The sequence below is a fragment of the Dermacentor albipictus genome, chromosome 5 (genome assembly GCF_038994185.2).
Source record: "Dermacentor albipictus isolate Rhodes 1998 colony chromosome 5, USDA_Dalb.pri_finalv2, whole genome shotgun sequence".
NCBI classification, from domain to species: Eukaryota; Metazoa; Arthropoda; class Arachnida; order Ixodida; family Ixodidae; genus Dermacentor; species Dermacentor albipictus.
The window spans coordinates 13408767-13431017 of NC_091825.1; the positions used below are offsets into that span (position 1 = coordinate 13408767).

The 22251-nt window shown below is 45.0% G+C and overlaps 1 protein-coding gene across 4 annotated transcripts in view; it reads right to left on the bottom strand.

Annotated features, from left to right (window-relative positions):
- Positions 1-22251, bottom strand: part of LOC135918035 (solute carrier family 41 member 1-like) — a 640016-nt gene that overhangs the window by 523773 nt on the left and 93992 nt on the right. Inside the window, exon 1 of one of the 4 annotated variants that reach the window (XM_070538278.1) lies at positions 20030-20189. The exons of the other annotated variants lie outside the window; for them this stretch is intronic. The gene's annotated coding sequence lies outside the window, so the exon portion shown is untranslated. Of the gene's footprint in view, positions 1-20029; positions 20190-22251 lie in introns of those variants that run through there. 4 annotated transcript variants of the gene reach the window in all.

A 22251-nucleotide genomic window follows, 5' to 3' on the forward strand; every position in this document is an offset into this window, starting at 1 on the left:
AAGCGAAACATTGTGCATGGACATGCATGCAGACACACAGTCGGTCGCTGCGAACCCGTGCGATCGCTGCACTGAGGCTTCATTCTGCTATGATCCATTTGGTTGTAGAGACAGCCCACTATAAGAACACATTTCACATGGTCTGCTCTCAGCCACTGACGACCTTTCACTCGATAAACCGGTTCAGGGGACTCGATCGCGGCGAGCGCGTGCCATGGGTGGTGACTGTACGTATTCGGTAAAGAGATAGCATGCCTGCAAGCCATTCTGTGCTTTCTGTTCGCCCAAAATTATTATTTTGGCACTAAAGAACTTCCTTCGTTTCGAGAGTACTTACATAAACACCCAGGAGTAAAAACACCACGCCCCCGCGTGGTGTTCTTATTGAGTGCTGGCAGCCAAACCTATGAGGAGCGCACCGCGTTTCCCTGATACAACGCAAGTGAGGTGCTTCCGACAGATGGCGACTCTGTAAGTACACCCCCACATGGAGGAAAGCGGGGGCTGCGTGCGAGGGAGGGGGGGGGGGGGGGATTGGGCGGCTTAGATTCCGCCACCAAATGCGTACTTTGCACGGTCGCGTGCGCCGTACCTTGAAAGGGATCTGAAGACGGCTCATATAGCTTTGTGTGCAAGGTGTTCTCGCCGCTCTTGCGTTGAAGTGATCGACCGCACGAACGTCACTTCGCTCGCTGCTGCTGCTGCGCTCGCTCGCGCCAGCGTCCAGTGTTTTGCAGCGAGTGTCCACGCTCATCGAGTGTGATGTGTTCATGTTTGCTTGTGCCCGCTGACAGCATGCTTATTAATGCACTCAGTAAGTGAGTGTTTGCAAGTTTATACGGCCTATAGAACTACCATTCTTACTTCTTTTAGCTTTCTACTAATTTGCTACCGCAATGAATGCTTTGCCTCTCGGATGAAACTGCCACTTCTTTTTATTGAAACGATCCTAGAATGGGCCTTGCATGCGTAATACCAATGGAGATTGGTATTACGGACGGTTGAATGGCCATTGTGGCCAGTGTGGATTGGATTGGTGTGGATTGAGATTGGCCATTGTGGACGGTTGAATGCTGCCTCGGTGGCACAGTGGTTAGTGCATCGCATGCCTAATGCAAAGGCTGTAGGTTCGTTCTCCCCCCATGCCTGTTTTTTTTTACCATTTTCATTTCCTTTTATCATTTCTACATTTAAATAGAAAATTACAAATAAGTTTCCACGTGCCTTCCCTGGCATCTTCCAGCTGTGATTAAGAAAAATTTTGACCCTCAGTATCCGTTCTTCTCGTTTGGAAGAACAGGAGCTTCATTTTAAAAATAATGAATTCACCTTGTTCAGCATCTCAATGTGGTCTCAAATCTTATCACAGCATGTGTATTACTAAGTGAAGTTTTTGTTAAGATGATATAGCATGGGACCTAATTAGTAGCCTTTGTGTACAGATATATGACTAGTCTAATGAATAGGAGGATTTTAAGAAGCACTTCTAACATGGTCTGAGCATGTGTTTAAAAAAAACTAATCTAGCATGATTTCAGGCACAGCTGTTGCCCCTGAAAAATATTTGGATCATCTGCATTGGCATTGTTTTTAGAGAGCACCAATACTGCTTTGATAGAAGTAGCCTCGTGGAACATGAAGCATCGCTTCTTGCTTAGTCAAGGAAACATTATCTGCATATCTGAAGTGCATGTGTCATATGCTCGAATGCTGTTTAAAGGCTGCTAATAAGAAAATTACTTCACTTGCCTTCCAGAGATTGCTTCAGTAGTCTATGCTACTCGATCATAAACAATTTACCAGAGTGAACTTTCATCACAGTTGGCTTTGCAATGTTTATGCAAAATACAATTGCCTACTAGACATGTGACTGCACTAAAACTTGGAATTAATGACCAGTAAGATTTATGGGACCAGCAAAACTTAGTTTATTACTCCAGAACAAAATGCGAGGCACTTCGGTTATTTCTGCCATAGAGTTTCTTAGAGTAATTACTAGAGAGAACTCTGGCGCTGCAGTCGTACCACCATGGGAACGATGGGAAGCACATGGATTTGTATGATATTCGTGCTTGTGAATTCAGACGTTCTTGTGGCTTCGTATATTATACGCTATATAAATCTTATTGTCGTAAATTTCAGCGCGGTCTATACTCTTCGAAGTGCAGAAGACGGCGCCAACACGCACAATTGCTAATAATTGCAACGATTGAGCTTGTCCAGGTAGCCAAATCGAAGGGCACCAAGCGTCTCAAGGCACTAGTATGCCCGCGATAAATTCATCAGGGCGTTGCACTCGCTTGTCGTTACATGCCTCCGTTGCTTAATGGTTTCAATATCAGACTTCTATTCTAGAGTTCCTGTGTTTGAATCCTGTCGTCGGACGATTTTAATGTTTATTTATTTATTACACAGTATATTGTTGAAAATGACTAGAATACAAAGTCACAAAGCCGTTTGAAGCCGAACAGACGAAGTTTAGGCAAATCCATGTACTTCCCATAATTTCCATGCTGGTACAACCGTTCTTGTTTGATCTCCTGTGGACACTAACGTCAGAGTTCCCTCTAGTAATTATTGTATGAAACTCTGATTTCTGCGCCTCGCTCGTGCAGAAGCGGCACCACACCTGCTGCGTAAACATGCACTACCTTTCGGCCGAGTGCAGCGAATGCTGTGAACTCGCCATGTACATAGCCTGCACTAAGTAAAACAAATCACAACGTGCAGTTGCTACCACGTTGAACTGGTGGGATGAGTAGTGAAATGCAGTACCTCCTGAACTAGTTCAGAAAGTGCAGGTTAATCAAGTGGAGATTATATAGCAACAGAAGTTGAGTGATTCTGCATTACATTCACGAAATATACTTCATGATACTTTTTCATTTATTTCCTCAGTTATTAAGAATCCCTTTTGCATTGTTGGACAAAACTACAGAATGCCAACATATTTTCCAGCATTCACTGGTAGCAAACATGTCAAAACATGTTCTAGTGTCTGGATTGCCGCTTTGGCTGTTAACCCCCAAGTTAATTCCGGAAAATGTACCAAATGTTTTACGTACTCAATTTTCGGTGTCATTTTCTTTCCAAAATTATAGTACTTCATTGGTCTCTGGTTAGAAATAACACAAAAATAAGAGCTGCTCTTGAGGGCAGCTTTCCCTCAATGCCGACTGTAACTCATCTTTGACAACAAGAGCAGCATAACGTCGGGCAGAAAGAGTGCAACTAGTCATTGGCGATATTGGTACTACCTCCAGTCACTAGTACAGCTTGTGATCAATGGTTAAAGGTTGCGACTTTGTTGCTGCCCAATTTTAATTCTGCAGCTGTTACACTTGGGTGTAGCATGTGTACGTACGTGTGCATGCATTAAAATGACTTCACGCTAGAGCAAATCAACTAGTGCAGAGAGGCATTAGTCATCTTTATATATTTGCTTTGTAAAGATGCACTAACTTTATCTTTTGCAATATAGACTTGGCGCTCATTGGCCAAAGATGCCCTTGTGCTACTAAAACCTACCAATTAATTCGCTTTTTGCAGTAGCAGGTGCTTATTCCTTTTTCAGGATCGGTCTGTGAGTTCTAATTTGTTTTTCTTGAACTGTGCAATTCCCACTCACAGGACTGCATGTCATCTAAGGTGTTCCTTTTTCAATCAAGAATGTTGAGGTTGTGTTTGTGAAACTCGATTTCTTGCCTCAAACGAGCTTGTACAAACTGACCAAGCTGATAATTCTACCTGCTTATATAATAAATGTGTTGCGGTTATGAACCCTCATAATGAATGACACACAGTATAAAAATTTTATCTAATAAAACAATTTAATGAAAATTTTCATGTTTTTCGCGTTTGTGTTCACTTCTCTACTCCTGTCCGTGTCCTGTCTGCATGCCTCACCTCTTTTTTTGCATATTAAATATCGTATAAACTTAACCATGCTTTTTTACCACAATGCAGGGGGAAAAAGGTTCCGGTAACACTGCATTCAGTATGGTGGCCCAGACGTGTATGCAAGCAACCTCCCTCATGTGGACCAAGAACTACTCTGCAGTGTCTCACAGACTTCCATGCGAAGCCCTCAACATTCTCGTCTCAGTGGAATGGCTGCTCATCTATCTGCGTGTCCATCACCAAGATGGCCAGTTGTAAAGCTCCTGTACCCGTTTGGGACAGCTTAATGATTTTTTTTATTTAGTTTTCATGGTTAGCCGTAGAATCTTAACATTTTTGATGTTTCTAACGTTTTTACCTGGCCCAAAGTGGTGCAATAACTTTAAACCAGTGTAATGTATTTAAGTGATGCTCACTCTAATGCCTATCTGGTTTTGTTTGTGTTTAAGAAATTTGAATGTCTGATGAGGTAACAGCATTTAAACTTGTCATCGTGGCTCTTTTCAGTGAGCTGCTAGGAAATAAGATGCAAAACTTATCACACGCCAGTTGTAGCATTTTTGTTTTCAAGACTAAAGTACACATGTTTCAAAAGATGGAAAGTGGGGAAAAAAGCCTCAAGAACATAATCATCCTAGGATTGTCATGTCCTTACAACTCTGCAATGACTAATGCCTCATACATATTGGGAGCACATAGGTCGCAATGCCTACAGGTATACTTGATAAGAGAATAGCTTGCACTCAGATTTGCCACGCAGTTGATGGCTGATAGCTTTTGTTTGTCGTCTTCATGTTACTACTATGTATTCAATATTCATTTACATGTGCTGCGGTTTTTTGCAGTCACACACACACACATTATATATATATATATATATATATATATATATATATATATATATATATATATATATATATATATATATATATATATATTCTTCGTTTCAATAAAAATTTAGTTGAGAGTTAGCGCTCATCCTGTCTGCTGCTAGTCTGTGTCCGTGTCACTTCGCGCTACAATCCAAGGTCAGGTGACTGTACCAACTTGCCCAACTTTTTATCCTTGTGTTAAAGACACACTCAGACTTGTTCTTACTTATGTGACCGGTTATTTTTGTGCTTTATAATACGATGCAGTGCTTTTCAAATGAAAACATGTGATAGTTCGTAGTGAGGTTATTTAAAAAAACTGTTCTGCTTAAAATTTAATTGAGCAAGCCTGTGCCATTATTCGGTGCTTATGTCTTTGTATTGGTATCGTTTTACTCATCTTCCTTTTTACTTTTAAAATGTGCAAACATTATTATGTAACCATTTCTCTTGAATGAAATAAATACTTGACATTTCGTCACAAATTTTACAATGATTTTGTTCAATTAGGTAACCTTAGACTACCTGATTGTTATTCTGGTAGCTTAACTTACAATGCCTGTAGAATATTCAATGCAAGCACATGGTGAAAAATACACTAAGTTATTGGGTATAAGCACGTCACTGTCAGTAAATGGAGCATACGTATATTTCAGAAAATAGTGCATGCTTACATATTGGACAGCATGCACAGCTACACATGCTGTTTTGTTCGTAAATGCTGAAAGATTATTCGACGTGGAAGCACTTTGTTCTTGGGCTTTCAGTGCTACCTTTAAGTCATGTATGTGAAGGTACTAGTAGAAGCATCCCGTGGAGATAAATGACAACTTTGATGAATAGAGGTATAAAATATGTGCTTAAAACGGCAAAAAACTGCTTGACAGGCAAACGTATGCTTCTGTAGTACTGAACTTGTTACCGTCGCCAATACATGCATTGCTTGCGCTCTATTGCATTCAATATGAGCTACAGCAGCGAGCTGTGGTGTCTTTCCCTCCTGGTCGAGCTGGTGTTGCGAAAATTTTTGACCATGAAAAGTGGAGGTTTTTAATCATTTCTGAAATGCATGTAACTATGCTTTTGGCTGTGTGCTGTTTCCACGGAGTTATAAGTACTGGTGCACCAAGGTGCGGGAGATCCTGTGTCCTTAGTGCAGCGCGCATTGTTATTGCGCTCTGCATCCTGCCGGCAGTGTACTATCACTGCAGAGGAAGATTACGAAAGCATGGCGTGTGTGCCTTGCTGCAATGGCGAAACCTTAAATTGTTTGCCTGAAAGGGCCGCACGTTATGCTACCACATGACGGACCAGAAGCGCAATATGACGACGCCTCACAGATTCTGGCTCATACTGAACAAGGTAGTACCATAGCTAAGGCTAGGCAGCATTCACAACAGCTAGTCTGCCCATTAATTACATGGCTGTAGTGAACGCTAAAATACTTGCAGGGATAACACCCTTTTGGAAGGGTGTTGTCACATGCTACACCCATATTGAAAGGGTGGTTGTCTGTGTTACACCCCATATAGAAGGGGTGTTGTTTGCTTTACACCCATAGGTGAGGTGACGTCATATTAACACCCCTTCTTTTGTGGGGTGTTAATGTGCACCCTTTGCTTGGGGTGTAGCAATACACCCAAAAAGGGTGTCACCCATGGGACAAGCCATTTACACCCTTAAGGGTGTTAAAATTTTTAGAGTGCACGCTCGGCCAGTTCATCAATGGTTATCCTCCCTTCTTGTTTATTCAGCTCGTGAACTTTTGCCATTGCGGCGGTCGTGATTACACGGTGGCTTTGGTCCGGTCTTCGATCATCTTTGCAACTTTCACGTCATTTCTTGAACTGTTTGCTCCAACGCTTCACAGTGGCCAATGAAATTCAATGTTCAACGTGCACGGCAGCCATACGGCGACTGATTTCTTTTTATGCGAAGCATATTACGAGAGCTCAACCCAGCTCCTCAGGCGCGGCGGTGTCGCCTTCAATACCACGTGACACCGTGACGTCACGACAGAGGATAAACGGGGCTCCAACTCGCGCCGTCGCTCGCGGCGTCGCCCCCCGCATCGGACGCGGTGAGCGTCGAGCAACGCAGCGTTCGGCGCGACAACGAAATGTGCGCCTTAGCAAGCGCCGCAACCCTGAGCCGACGCCGACGACACCGGCTTTTCTGCGACACGAGCTCCTTAACGCTGTCGCGTTAAAATAAAGGCTAGTATGCTCCGCATCCTAGGCTTAACCTTAGCTAAGCCACAGCCATTTTTTGGAAACACCTTCCCCTGTCGAAAACCTCACCACACCACGCTGTTTAACTTTTTGAGCGTTCACTATGTCGCGTAACCATGTTCAACACAGTGTATGAGAGTGCTAAAGAACATTTATACTCACGCCTGCATGTGACATTTGTAAATGAGAGATGCCTGTGTGCTACGCTCAGACCTTGCAGATAATTAACCGAACCATAATTGCGCGGGGTTGGTTGGCTCGTTTTCATTTGACTCGCGCTCGCACATTAGACATGCGAAGACACAATGCAATATGCAAATGCGGAGATACAGCTTTATATAGGGCAAAAAAGTGTGACGAAAACAAAGTTTACTGCACGATATACAAAACCTCGCAACAAGATATATAAATATACGTATGTTTCCAATAAATCTACGTATCTAAGAAAACGTCACTGTCTATAATGCGTCAAACAAGGCAAACAAATCAGCATTACAATGATTACATCGGGGACTACCTCTAGAGAAATTTACAAGGCAGTCTCTGGCACAGATCGACGACCTAACGAACAAAGGATTTAACATAAGGTTTCAGTGGATTCCATCACACGTAGGAATTGATGGAAACGAGGAAGCTGACGCCCTTGCACGCCTAGCGCTGACATCTGTCACAAAAATGAAAGCTCCAAAAGCTTTTCAAAACCCTAATGTGCAATCCGCCTTCACTTTAGAGAGATGCACGAGAATCCACATGAATCCTGTGTGACTCATGGATTTACATGCGAACAAGCGACGCTTCTATACCGCATCAGGACCGACTCCGCGTACATCCCAGCTTGGTTATTGAAGACTGGGCTTCGCGCTTCCCCACTCTGTGTTTTCTGTGATGACATTGGCGACATCGAACATTTCATTTGGCTATGCCCGCAGGTTGATACAGAAAGAAAAGCGATGGTCGACAACCTACAAAAGAGCGGTTTTACGCACAGGACCTTTGAACACGTTTTCCCCGGAGGGCCCGCGGCATTCAGGAAGAGAGCGCAACGACTGCTGATAGCCTTCCTGCGAGACACGGGGCTCATCGACACCTGGTGACACACCCCTGATCTCAACTCGAAAGAGGATCAGGCGGAACGATTGCCGGCTATGTATGCCAGGCTAACCCCGCCTGCTTCAACACCACCACCACCACCGCAGAAATTCAAAGATCACAGAATCCTAAGGCTTGCCCCCCTCCTCCTCCCCTCCCCCCGCTACCCCTGATGTATCGCGCGCTACGGAAGGCGGCGCGCTTCCTCCGCGCTTTTCTCCCTTGTGGACACAAGACTGAGCCACCATCGTCAGCTCACCCATGCGAGCTCCCATCTAGGCTTTCACTCGCACATACAGCATGCGGCGCGCGGCCACGACGTTATCGGCCTTGAACTTTTTACACACCATGAGGGCGTCGGCAGGAATGCTCCTGGAGTGTCCATATAATATACAACAATAAAATACAACATACATATATTATACAACAATATAATAAGTGTTTCCGGCAACCAAACGGTCCCGTGGCCCATTACTTTCCGCAAAAGAAGAAGCAACAAAATCGAACTTTCACCGCGCGACAATTCGCTGCGCCGCAACAATCTTTTTTTTTTCCTTTTGTGGGGTGGTGGCACAGAAATGAAAAAACGCAAAGTAAAGCATATTAGCCACAAGCGAATGCCTACTGCGGCTACACGCCCTGGTGGAACGCTTCCATTACCTCTCGCACGGTCTGATTCTGCCTAAAACCTTTACCTCACCGAAGCGTGGTCCGCGCATGGCTGCGGGCCCAACGCCATTCTCAATAGTATTTAGGTCCTGTTTCTCTTTCAATTACCTGATATTGTGATTACTTGAAGACTTTCAAGTACAGTACCGCCTATGACATGGTCAGCAGCCTGTCTTCATTTATTCGCGAAGGATAAATTATTTGCAAAATGCTGCCGAGAATTCGCCATTATTCTTTAGCTTCCTAAACTTGGTTTAGATATATAGTTACAATGAATATTAGATGAAAAGTGACCATCGAGTATTCAAGAAAGCAATCGTATATATCGTAACACAAAGTCTGTCGAACCCACGAGGTAATTGGCATATTATCGACGATTACCATACTGGATAAACAAATGCGTACAAGACCCTCATTTCTCAGAGGTACAGTGCTCAGCGATCGAAACGCAATACTCGGAGAGCATGGCGGCCGGCGATTTTGGCGCCACGGGTGATCGCTGTGTGGCCGAATGCAGTCGTGAAGCATGAAAAAGATTCTCGCTTTCATGTGACATAAACATACATCATCTCAGTGCCACCAGCACTCACCGGTGGCACAAGAATGTACCGGCCGCCATGTTGTGCTAGTATCACGTTTCGATCGCTGAGCACTGTACATTTGTTAACCAGTGGTAACGGCGCGTGTAAAGCGGCGCTTCGTACGAGTCTTCTCCTTTCGAGCTGTTGACGATTCGCCGAACTGCTGCTGTCTCTAGTTGCCTCTGTAGTGTTGCTGATGCCTTGGCGACCATCATACAGTGCATATACTTTGAGACGCCATTTCATGATTACTACCAGCAAGGACTGCGCGCAAGCACGTCGATACTGCATAATAGAATGCAGCATGGCTACGCAGAACCCGCACTGCTATACACACGCTTCCCAGTATCTAATCACACAAGTATCGGCCAAGAAACTTCGTTGTATTTTCCAATGAAAAGAAGAAAATGTAGACTGAGTTATGAAATACTATATCGCAATAGCGTGGAACTTTTTATTTCATTTCAGGTATTAGTCTATGCTCCTCATGGAAAGACATAGAGAGAGAGAGAGGCCCTTTATTAAAAATACAGAGACTATTGCCGGCGTGTACACAACCGCTGGCATGCTACTCTGCATATGAATGGGGAAAGGGATTAAATGATTCCAGGGGAGAGTGGGAAAAATATTAAAAAAGAAGAAAAGTAAATATTAACTGCGCAAGTGGGCCTGATACTAATATTTACAGGTGAGATGGCGGGTAGACTTAGGCTTTCCTGCATGAAGTGTTGAATCGTTAAAGTTTTCCGATTAGTCCAATTTCCGACAAGCCTTCGAACAGCAAATCCCAAACCCGCCACTGTTTTGAAGGGCCGAGCATTGGGTCTAAGATGCTGGGTAGCGTTAACGGATCGTGGCAAATAATTTCCATTTTTCGCTCAAAAAATGGGCTCGCGTCGCTGTACGCGGGACATTCAAGTAGTATGGGCTCCCCTGTCTCAAAGCTGCCAGAGTTAACACAGTAGGGATAGGTGGTGGGTCCTATGCGGTAGAGATAATTGTTCGTGTATACCACGTTTAGTCGAAGACGGTGGTACAATTCCTTTCGGTGGTACAATTCCGTACAAGTTTCGAGCAAATGGTCGTGGTATTTTCTATCTCACTTCTGGATCGTACCCGCCGTGGTTGCTCAGTGGCTATGGTGTTAGGCTGCTGAGCACAAGGTCGCGGGATCGAATCCCGGCCACGGCGGCCGCATTTCGATGGGGGCGAAATGCGAAAACACCCGTGTACTTAGATTTAGGTGCACGTTAAAGAACCCCAGGTGGTCGAAATTTCCGGAGTCCTCCACTACGGCGTGCCTCATAATCAGAAAGTGGTTTTGGCACGTAAAACCCCATAATTTAATTTTTAATTTTAACTCCTGGATCAATATAATGAAGAAAACTATCTTGGTCAAGCGGCAGCTTCCAGAGGGTGTCTTTTTCTTGATAGGAATATTTTTTTTGCCATGTTCGAAGCGTTGGTTTTGGGAAAGTATTATTTTGAAATTGCGGTATTCAAGTCTATTTCGGGCACCTTCACCTTCTTTTTCGTTTCCCAAAATACCGGCATTGCCATGTATCCACTGGAACGTGGTGCAGTGCCCAGCAATCTTAGCCTTGTGGTGAAGATAGGAAATGTCAAATGCTGCAGGTTGGTTATTACAACGGTTGTGCCTGTTCCAATACTTTGTAGGGCTGCTTTAGAATCCACGAATATCACCTATGTCTTGTGGGGTTCTCCTTCGTGCTCTTGGGACAAAGGAACGACAACACAGTAGTGCAAACGATCACAAGGGCATTTATTGCACCCTTCATAGATCAATGCCTGCTAGCCGAGTTGCTATCCACAAAACATGCCGATGGGCGCGCGACAAATCTAGAAGTCCGACTCACCGCGACCGCATAGCGAGCGAATATGTTCGTCCCATGCTGGATCCCAACGCCTGGTCGTTCGCGAGTACTGTCACGCGAACGGTGGCGCATTCCAAGGCGGCCACGCGAAAGGGTCTCGCAGAAGCATGGGTCGGCGCACGCGCGGCACGTCCGTGCCGCTGGACGATCTCGAACCAGAGAGAGCAAGCGCCTTCCTTTCGGCGCCCAAGTAACCTCGCCTGTCGGCGGCGTTAGCAGCGCAACACTCGCGCCATCTCTCGCACTGCGCTTCAACCACTCCGACCGCCGCGGGCGCCAGGCCACGCGGCGGTCGGAGACGAGCTATGCGGGAAAACTAGATCTCAGGGGAGGCGTTTGAGTCACGCATCCCCACAGCCTTTTGCGGCTGCTCTCGAAGTACATACACAAGGGCCTCCCTAATGCCACATAGCTCAGCTGACGCAGATGATGTCGCCCGCTCAAGAGGAAATGAGAATGCAGAGGGCACGAAAACTCCGTGCGATGAGCGGCGTTGAGTTGTAGAGCCATCTGTGAAAATGTGCGTAGTGGTGACGTATTCTGCATATATTCCAAAGCTGCCTGATGGGTCACGGCTTGAGGCGTTTTCTTTTTCGCATTGATTCCGGGCATATATGGCACCATTTCCGGTGGTGACAGTGTACAGGGTGATATGTATCACGGCATAACTTGTGACGTCGGAGCAGGAATCGAAATAGATATGCTTCCGACGGCCTGCCCAAAAGCTAGATGTAGCATGGATGATTGAAAAATTCTTTAAAAACTGGTTCTTCGTATGAACTACGTGTCTCAGGTGAATCAGGGGTGTCCTGCCAAGCTGGCACTTCAAGAGATAGGCATCTAGCTTCAGCTACAGTGACTGAGCGAGACGACACCTTTGGAAGGCTAAGACATACTCGAGGACAGTTGTTTCGTGCTGCCTCGTTTTGTCTTGCTTGTCGGATACATTTTGTGCAGGATCGGTAGGCGATAGCTTACGGTTCCGCCGACATATAGGCGTTATGGAAGAGCACCAAACGATGGGCAGTTGCTGCCCCAACGTGATCCAGCTAAATATCGGAATGCGTGCAACGCCGAAGAAATCTTCTGACACTTTTTTTACTTTAGGCATCATCATCATCATCAGCCTGGTTACGCACTCTGCGAACAAGGTAGCATCTCCCATATTTCTCCAACAACCCCGGTCATGTACTAATCGTGGCCATGCCGTCCCTGCAAACTTCTTAATCTCATCCGCCCACCTAACTTTCTGCCGCCCCCTGCTACGCTTCCCTTCCCTTGGAATCTAGTCCGTGACCCTTAATGACCATCCGTTATCTTCCCTCCTCATTACATGTCCTGCCCATGCCCATTTCTTTTTCTTGATTTCAACTAAGATGTCATTAACTCGTGTTTGTTCCCTCACCCAATCTGCTCTTTTCTTATCCCTTAACGTTACACCTATCATTCTTCTTTCCATAGCTCGTTGCGTCATCCTCAATTTGAGTAGAACCCTTTTCGTAAGCCTCCAGGTTTCTGCCCCGTAGGTGAGTACTGGTAAGACACAGCTATTATACACTTTTCTCTTGAGGGATAATGGCAACCTGCTTTTCATGATCTGAGAATGCCGGCCAAACACACCCCAGCCCATTCTTATTCTTCTGATTTTTTCCGTCTCATGATCCGGATCCGCAGTGACTACCGGCCCTAAGTAGATGTATTCCCTTATGACTTCCAGTGCCTCGCTGCCTATTGTAAATTGCTGTTCTCTTCCGAGACTGTTAAACATTACTTTAGTTTTCTGTAGATTAATTTTTAGACCCACTCTTCTGCTTTGCCTCTCCAGGTCAGTGAGCATGCATTGCAGTTGGTCTCCTGAGTTACTAAGCAAGGCAATATCATCAGCGAATCGCAAGTTACTAAGGTATTCTCCATTAACTTTTATCCCCATTTCTTCCGAATCCAGGTCTCTGAATACCTCTTGTAAACACGCTGTGAATAGCATTGGAGAGATCGTATCTACCTGCCTGACGCCTTTCTTATTAGGGATTTTGTTGCTTTCTTTATGGAGCACTACGGTGGCTGTGGAGCCGCTATAGATATCTTTCAGTATTTTTACATGCGGCTCGTCGACACCCTGATTCCGTAATGCCTTCATGACTGCTGAGGTTTCGGCAGAATCAAATGCTTTCTCGTAATCAATGAAAGCTATATATAAGGGTTGATTATATTCTGCACATTTCTCTATCACCTGATTGATAGTGTGAATATGATCTATTGTTGAGTAGCCTTTACGGAATCCTGCCTGGTCCTTTGCGTGTCAGAAGTCTAAGGTGTTCCTGATTCTATTTGCCATTACCTTAGTAAATAGTTTGTAGGCAACGGACAGTAAGCTGATCGGTCTATAATTTTTCAAGTCTTTGGCATCCCCTTTCTTATGGATTAAGATTATGTTAGCGTTTTTCCAAGATTCCGGTACGCTCGACGTTATGAGGCATTGCGTATACAGGGTGGCCAGTTTCTCTAGAACAATTTGCCCACCATCCTTCAACAAATCTGCTGTTACCTGATCCTCCCCAGCTGCCTTCCCCCTTTGCATATCTTCCAAGGCTTTCTTTACTTCTCCCGGCGTTACCTGTGGGATTTCGAATTCCTCTAGACTATTTTCTCTTCCATTGTCATCGTGGGTGCCACTGGTACTGTATAAATCTCTATAGAACTCCTCAGCCACTTGAACTATCTCATCCATATTAGTAATGATATTGCCGGCTTTGTCTCTTAACGCATACATCTGATTCTTGCCAATTCCTAGTTTCTTCTTCACTGTTTTTAGGCTTCCTCCGTTCCTGAGAGCATGTTCAATTCTATCCATATTATATTTCCTTATGTCAGCTGTCTTACGCTTGTTGAATAACTTCGAAAGTTCTGCCAGTTCTATTCTAGCTGTAATTTAGAGGCTTTCATACATTGGCGTTTCTTGGTCAGATCTGTCGTCTCCTGCGCAGGAGACAAAAGATCAGGCAACCATGTGAAATTCTTATCGATAGTCACTCCAAGAAACCTTTATGTCTTGATGTATGGAAGGGTGTGATTAACCGGCGCTAGTGGGTATTTTACAGGCGTCTCCGCGTGAAAGCCCTAGCAACGCTTTTGTGAGGGGGAAATTTCAGAGCCCTTGAATTTAGGCTGGTCGACATATTTGCCAGCACTCTCTGGGGACGTTGGGTGTTACTGCGGTAACGCGCCACGCTCCAAATGCAGCTGTCATTGCCATACAGTGTGATGCTGACGTCACGGGGCTGTTTTGAAATTGATGAGGATTAAGCTTAGCAATATCGGACTTAACACAGCTCCTTGTGGCTCTCTTCTCGACGGCATAATACGCCATGGGGCGATCACATGAAAAGTTGGCATCCTTGAAGATAGTCTGCAATCCATGCGTAAAGCTGTTCTCCATGACCAAGGGTTTCGAAAGCGTCCAGTATGGCTTTATGGTAAATGGCCTCAAAGGCTGCCTTAATGTCCAAAAACAATGCAGTACGTGTGTTTCCTCAAACCGATTCTTCTTCAACTGATCAGAGCAAGGCAATGACATTATCAATTGCAGACCTATTTTGACGAAAGCCATTCATTTCCTCCGAGTAAACTTTCGTAGTTTAAAAATACCACTTTATTCGTTTGTGAATTATTTTTGGAATAGCTTCCTTACGCAACTAAGCAGAGATATGGGTCTGAAGAAGGCGTAATTTGTTGGCTGTTGTGGCTTCAGTAAAGCAACAACTTTCGCAAGCTTCCATTCCGTAGGAATTTCCCCATTTATTCATGACGCGTTGTAGTACTCCAGAAGACCTAGGCGAGATGTGCGGCAAAGGTCTGCGAGGGATTCATAACTCACACCGTCGTGGCGAGTTGATGATCGCATGTTTATGTCGTCGATTGCTGCCGTGAGCTCTGCAATTGTAAATTATAACCCACCGTCGTTGCTTGGTGGCTATGGTGTCGGGCTGCTAAGCACGAGGTCGCGGGATCCAATCCCGGCCATGGCGGCCGCATTTCGTTGAGGGCGAAATTCGAAAAGCACCTGTGTGCTTAGATTTAGGTGTACATTAAAAAACCCCAGGTAGTCCAAGTTTCCGGAGTCCCCCACTATGGCATGCCTCATAAACAGATCGTGGTTGGGGAGCGTAGAAACACATAATTTTTTTTTTCAATTGTAAATGGTAATTCTAAGTCACGAAGGGTAGTCGGAGGTGGGCTAGGCTACGACTTGCAATTTTTAGAGATTATTTTCCCTCACTGGAATGGAGCCTACAGTACTGCTCTGCCAGCTCTTTCAGCGATGGGCGCTCATGTAGTGACAGCGCGATAAAACGGTAAAACTGCCGCGGCTCTTTGCGAATGCCTCTGACAATTGGCCAGATTTTGCTCAGCGGGTTTCGTAGGTCCAGTGTCCCACAAACGTCCCTCCACAATTTCGGCTCAGTTTGCTGAGCTAACGCCGCATGTGTCTTTGTGCCCGTCGACGAGTTCTCACGTATTTGATATTCTTTGTACGCACAGCATTCGTTTCAGCACGCCTTCGAATGGCACATGACCTTTCGAATTCTTCTTCGTTAGTAGGTGCATTACAATGCTTAGTGGCAAAGCGGGTACTTTGTTGAGGCAGTGAGCTATTGCGGGAATAATTCTACATTCGTAGTCGAGGCTGTGATGCCGGTCTTTGGCTGCTGTGTAAGCTGCCCAGTCTACCGACTTCAGTTTCACTTGTCTGGGCGACATCCAGAAATGAAGGACAGAAATTAGGATCGGGCAGTGATGGCTACCTCGAATCTCATATTCTGTACACCAGCTGAACATAGGGACAACTTGACTTGATGCAAATGTGACGTCAAGCTAGCAAACAGTCTTTGCGTTTTTCAGGTATGGTATGCCGCCATCGTTCAAGGGCTCTATGTTGTATCTTGCAAGATGCTTCGCCAGCTTAGCACCACGAGCGCATGTACCTGAACTGCCCCAGACTTCGTTCTGTGCGGTAACATTGTCCCGAATAACAGGTGAAGATTGAGTGCTTGTCAACAAATTTTCAAACTTTGACGCGTTAAAGAGCTCCTGTATAATTACATAACAGAGAAATGATCCGTGGAACATTCACCTAATTTGAAAGACATGGTTAAACTTTAAGGTAAAAGTTAAAATGTACCAACTCTTCAGAGCAGCTTTTTTAAGGGGATATATGTTTTATAAGATTTATTTGAAATTTCAATATAAGGAAGAAGCTCAGGAGTCCCGCCTAATATTCTGTAGCTCAGAAATAAAGAAGACAATATTACAATTGTGCAAAGTGGGCCTATTGTATAAACTTCCACGGCGGCCGCATTTCGATGGGGGCGAAATGCGAAAACACCCGTGTGCTTAGATTTAGGTGCACGTTAAAGAACCCCAGGTGGTCAAAATTTCCGGAGTCCACCACTACGGCGTGCCTCATAATCAGAAAGTGGTTTTGGCACGTAAAACCCCAAATATTATTATTATTATTATTATTGTATAAACTTAAGTTGAACAAGATTGGTGTTTTATAGACCACTCTGAGATAATTATTTATTGATGGATTGATTCATTTATTTATTTATTTATTTATTTATTTATTTACATTACCCCTAAGGGCCCTCACGCGAGGGTATTATATAGGGGGGTACGGACATGAAATATACACAAGAAACAAAACTGCATGAAATAAACACCCCCACACACAAGCAAGATAAAGTAAACAGATATGAACAAGGGGTATAGGCACTTAGTCATGAAAACACAAGAACATTTTACATAATATGTTAATATGTGCATATAACAATAAGTAATAACTAATATGCTACCACTAACCGTTTTCTTGCAACAAGGCTTGGAAAGATGGCAAGTTAACTTCAGTGGCTATGCGTGATCGTAGGTTATTCCATTCTATTATTGTGGGAAGAATAAATGGTTTTGCGTAGAGCGATGAGCGGCACATTACGCATTTCACTTTGTTAGCGTGGTCACAGCGCGGGAAAACTGCAGGGTGTGGTGGAAAGAAGTCGTCGTGAAGCGTGGAATGGTGATAAAATTATTGAAATAAGGTTAGGCGAGCAAACTGGCGTCGACGTGATAGTGATTCCAACTCGGCACGTTGTTTTAACGATGTGACGCGGTTGAAGTGTGAATAATCGGAAAAGATGAAGCGAACAGCACTGTTTTGAAAAGATTCAATGTTGTTGAATATGTATGCTTGATCGGGATCCCATATGGCAGAAGAAAATTCAATTTTTGGGCGGTTCAGCGTGATATAAGCAAGTTTTTTTAAGTGTGAAGGTGCGTACTTGAGGTTACGCTTAAGAAGACCGAGTGCTCGGTTAGTTGATGCTAAGACGATGTTAATATGGCAATGCCAAGTTAAGTCAGACTGACGATGAAGGCCAAGATACTTGCAAGTTGGCACAAGTTCTACTCTAGCATTAGTGAGAAAGTAGGTGGTAGGAAGTCGAGTGGAATGGTTGGTAAATGACATTAGCTTGGTTTTAGACGTATTTAAAGACATTAACCACGAGGAGCACCAAGCAGTCACCGTATCAAGATCAGTTTGTAAGCAAAGTCGGTCAGCGTCATTACTAGTATTACAATATATAACACAATCATCTGCGAATAATCGAATGCGAGATGAAACACATTTCAGTAGATCATTAATAAAAATGAAGAAAAGTAGGGGACCGAGTGCGCTGCCCTGGGGGACCCCAGAGCCCAGGTGAAATGTTGTCTGTTGGAGAGGAAATGTTTAATCCATGCAAAAACCTTTGGGTGAATATTTAAGTGTGTTAATTCGATTAGAAGCCTGTGATTAAAGACGCGATCAAAAGCTTTAGAGAAGTCAAGAAACACTGCGTCAACATGGAATCCTTCGTTAAATGCGGAAAATATATCGTTAGTAAATCCGGCTAGCTGAGTATCGCATGAATAACCCCTGCGAAAACCGCGTTGGTACTTGAAGATGATATCATGGTTTTCTAGGTAATTGATGACTTGTGTATGCATGACGTGCTCGAGAAGTTTGCATATGTTGCTAGCTAATGAGATAGGACGATAGTTAAGTGAGACAGAGTGATCACCCGATTGAAATATTGGTATTACTTTGGCTATTCGCTAGTCATGAGGAATAATGCCAGATGATAATGATTGTGAAAACAGCGCTGATAACACTTGAAAAGTGTTTAAAGAAGCGTTTTTAAGTATATTATTATTGAAACCAAGGTTATCAGAGCTGGTAGTAGTTTTGAAGTTATTCAACAGGACAAGAATTCCAGATTCTCTGATGACAATTTCTGTTCGGGAAAAGTTAAGCAAAGGGTCTAATATTGGCGAAGAAGTTGTATCTTCATTGGTGAACACTGATGAAAATGCATCGTTCAGAAGCTGCGAACACTCAGTTTCAGTGACTGGTTGTCCGTCAGCATTAACTAGTACTATATCAGGATAGGAGCTCGGATTGATAATGCGCCAGAATCTATGAGAATAATTGGTTAACATAGTAGACAGGTCGTGACTGAAGAAATTACGACGGGTTGTTCTAAGCAGGGATTGATATTCTTTATCGCAATTCTTGTACTTGTTCCATGATGACAGGAGACGTGTGGTCATTGCTTGGCGGTATAAACGTTCTTTCTTATTATTAAGATGACGAAGACGATGTGTGAACCAAGGTGAATTTTTATGATGTCGGATGGTGATGATTGGCACATACTTATCAACAAGTGGAGACAAGGTGGTTTTGAACGACCGCCAGTTTAGTTCATTTGTGCGTGATCAATACTGAGCCAGGAAGTTCTCAGAGAAGGTGTGTAGTTCCGAGTTAATCATCTCAAAATTCGCGCGATTGTAGCAAGAATTCGCTTAATGGTAGTTTTCTTTTCAGTAAATGGATGCGTGATGCACCCGGTGATACTGTCGTGATCGGATAAACCATTTAAATACAGTAGATCAGAAAGAACGTCCGGGTTATTTGTTAGGACAGATCAAGGATATTTGCCGTGGTAGCGGAGCGACGGGTAGGGCTCATAATAGGTTGAGCAAGAGAAAAATCTAATATACCACGGATTTGGAAGCAGAAATGTCGCGAAACTGTCCTAAACACTGGAACACGTTCCCGTAAGCGGCAGCGTGATATCCCGTTCAGACGGTCTAGCATATGCACCTCACAGAACAGCGATATATTGGGCGTAGATGAGCTACTCACTTCGTGCGTCAGTTTCCTTACAACAGGTGTTTGGTGATATTCGTAAAAAAACATGACGCTCTAGGCGCACCCCGCGTATTTTCTTAAATGCAACAAACTTCATTGAAGTAGGTTTTTTTTTATTGAAAGTAGTCACGTGCAGGGCAACTGAGTTCTCTCAACGCTAAAGCCTCCTGTTAAAACGTTATCTTGTGAAGCGAAATTAGCTTCGTTAAAGCTAACACTTTCATTGCATGTCCTGCGCGAATGCTCTTCGTTGGACAGGCCATGCCCCATTTTGTAGTCCGACCCCGTATTGAGCGCGACATGCCGTGCGCTATACATGCACCGAGTGACGGCTGTCTCTCACAGGAAAACAGGCTAACGCTTTATGTGTGCAAATTAGCGCGCTTATGTCGGCACCACTTCATCAGGTTGCCAGAAGAAAGAAAGTATCCCGCGCATTTTTGAAACATTGCTTCGCATTGCACTGTGTCACAACTCCTCGAGCACACCACCGAACGACGCTAGGTAGGGCGAGGAACCAACGGAAAAGAAGCACATCGAGAAGTACCGTGAGTTGCAAAGCCTGGGCCCGTCCCACGGTCCAAGCTGAAGGTCGGATCACAAGCGCCGCTGCTCTGCCGCTGGGTGAGGAGGGGGACGCGGCACTCATGGGGCTGGGACACAGGTCCGGAAGAGCGGCAGCTGCGAACCTCTCGTTGGCAGCTGCGATGCTGTCGTGTACTGCGCGCGACTTCGTGGGGCACTGCCAGGCGTAGGGTGCACACATGCGTTCCGGCTGAACCGAAGGGCGCAGCTGCTCGCACGCAGGCCGCAGTGGCCGCCGCCGGGTGAGCAGGGGAGCACTCGCAGGGCGCGCCTCCCGTGCTCGGGCAGCAGTGGCACTGGCCAAGATGACGCGGGATGAAGCAAGCGTTGCGTCCACCCCGAGCGTGTACACCGATCGGGGTGTTGATATAAACAGGGGTAAAACGAGAATGACACAGTGTACGCATGCACTAGTTTCATCAAGGAATGTTCGGTTAATAAAATTCATATAGCCTTTCTTTTAAAGCGAAGTTTCTTTGAATTTTCCTTCGACTTTCCACCTGCTGCTGCTGCGGTGGAGCTCCTGTCCGGCACACCGCCTCGGGGGGTGGTTCAGAGTGTGTATATACATAGAAGCGTGGCAAAAAGAAAAGAGACGCGAGGAACTCGTTTCTGCCGCACCGCGTTGAATGTGCACAATGCCCTCTGTAGCTCCCGGGTCGTCGTCACTTCAGCCTCTTGAGAGCTGCAATTATTCGTGACTTCCAGCAAGCGCATACCTATCTACCAAAGTGCAAGTCCAGAAAAAAGCAAGATAGAATGGAAGAGAAGAGCGGGAGAGGCGGCAGGGAATGGGTAGAACCGACGTAGCCGCGAAACGAGTGAATGAAAGCCTTGCCACTCTTTGCCCGCAGTGCCCATGCAAATACATGGGGTGGATGGCATAAGAAAAGGTGACGTGAGAAGGCAAGAAAATGCTAGATAAACTTATGATCAAGGTATGGTACGGTTCGTTTTTGCTACTTCTGAAAAATAAAACCATGCAAATATATCTAGCGGACAACATACGCAGGGCACGCAGAAGCAAACCCACATCAATTAAAGCTCACCGCAGGCGACCCAACGGAAGCGGTCGACCGTCAAATCAACACTTCTGTGCCCGCCGCGATAGCTTTGCGGCTATGGCATTGCCTGAGGTCGCGGATTTCACCGAGGCAGCCGTATTTTGATGGGGGCGAAATAAAAAACGCTCATCAACTTGGATTTGCGGACAACAGCACGGTGCCAAATTTATTCCGGAGTGCGCCACTACGGCCTGCCTCATAATCCGATTGTGGTTTTGGCACATAGAGCCCCATAATCCAATTCAAGTTCCCCGATACGTGAGGCAATGCCAATGCTCAACCCTCTCAGAGGTTACGAAATATGGCGCACAAGAACGCCTCATGCAAACACCTTTGTGTTTCGTGTACTACGTAGACAAACAGCAATGGTGCATATACGGTAACGTTTAACATCAACTCACCTCTCTCGTGTTGGACAAAACATTGAAGAAGTTAAGCATTCGTCGTCAACATCACCGCTAATAATCGTCAATCAAATCAAACAGCTCCACAAAGCTTCGCTTAAATCCATTCCCACAGTGCGTTGGATCTGCATCACTTTTTGGCTCTTTTCCGATTTGCTCAAAATTGATTTTATGTAGCCCTCTCTTGTGGGGATTCAATCTGCAAAGGAACACCAGCTTTGTTCGATATGGTAAGCCGCATATGGTTCGTACATCGCAGTGAGACTGTCGCTTGGACCAAGCAATCTGTCTAATTTTCGAGCTTTCAGAGGGCCACATGGTGCTCTATACTGAAGGCCTTTTCGCATGCTCGCGGCTTCGCACTCCGTGGGTCATGCAGATTTTTTATATCGCGCGATATATATGATGCTGGTGGAGGTCACATTTTTACGCACTAGAAATGCGGCGTTTAGGCACTTGAAAGTGTGGCGTTAAACCTCATTTTAGGCACGATATAAATCGAAGTAGCTATCATAAACTGTTCCAAAAACTCCAGCCTGTTGTATGTGTTCACTGGGCGTAGCCAATTTTCATGATAATAGGCTGACGTAGCGTTCGCTTACAAAGAAGCAAACATTTTGTGGAAGCCGTCGCTTTCGCAGGCCACACCATAGGCCGCTGTTCTGTCAATGCGCATCATGCGTGTAACCAGCATGCTTTTCTCTAACGCTGTGTAT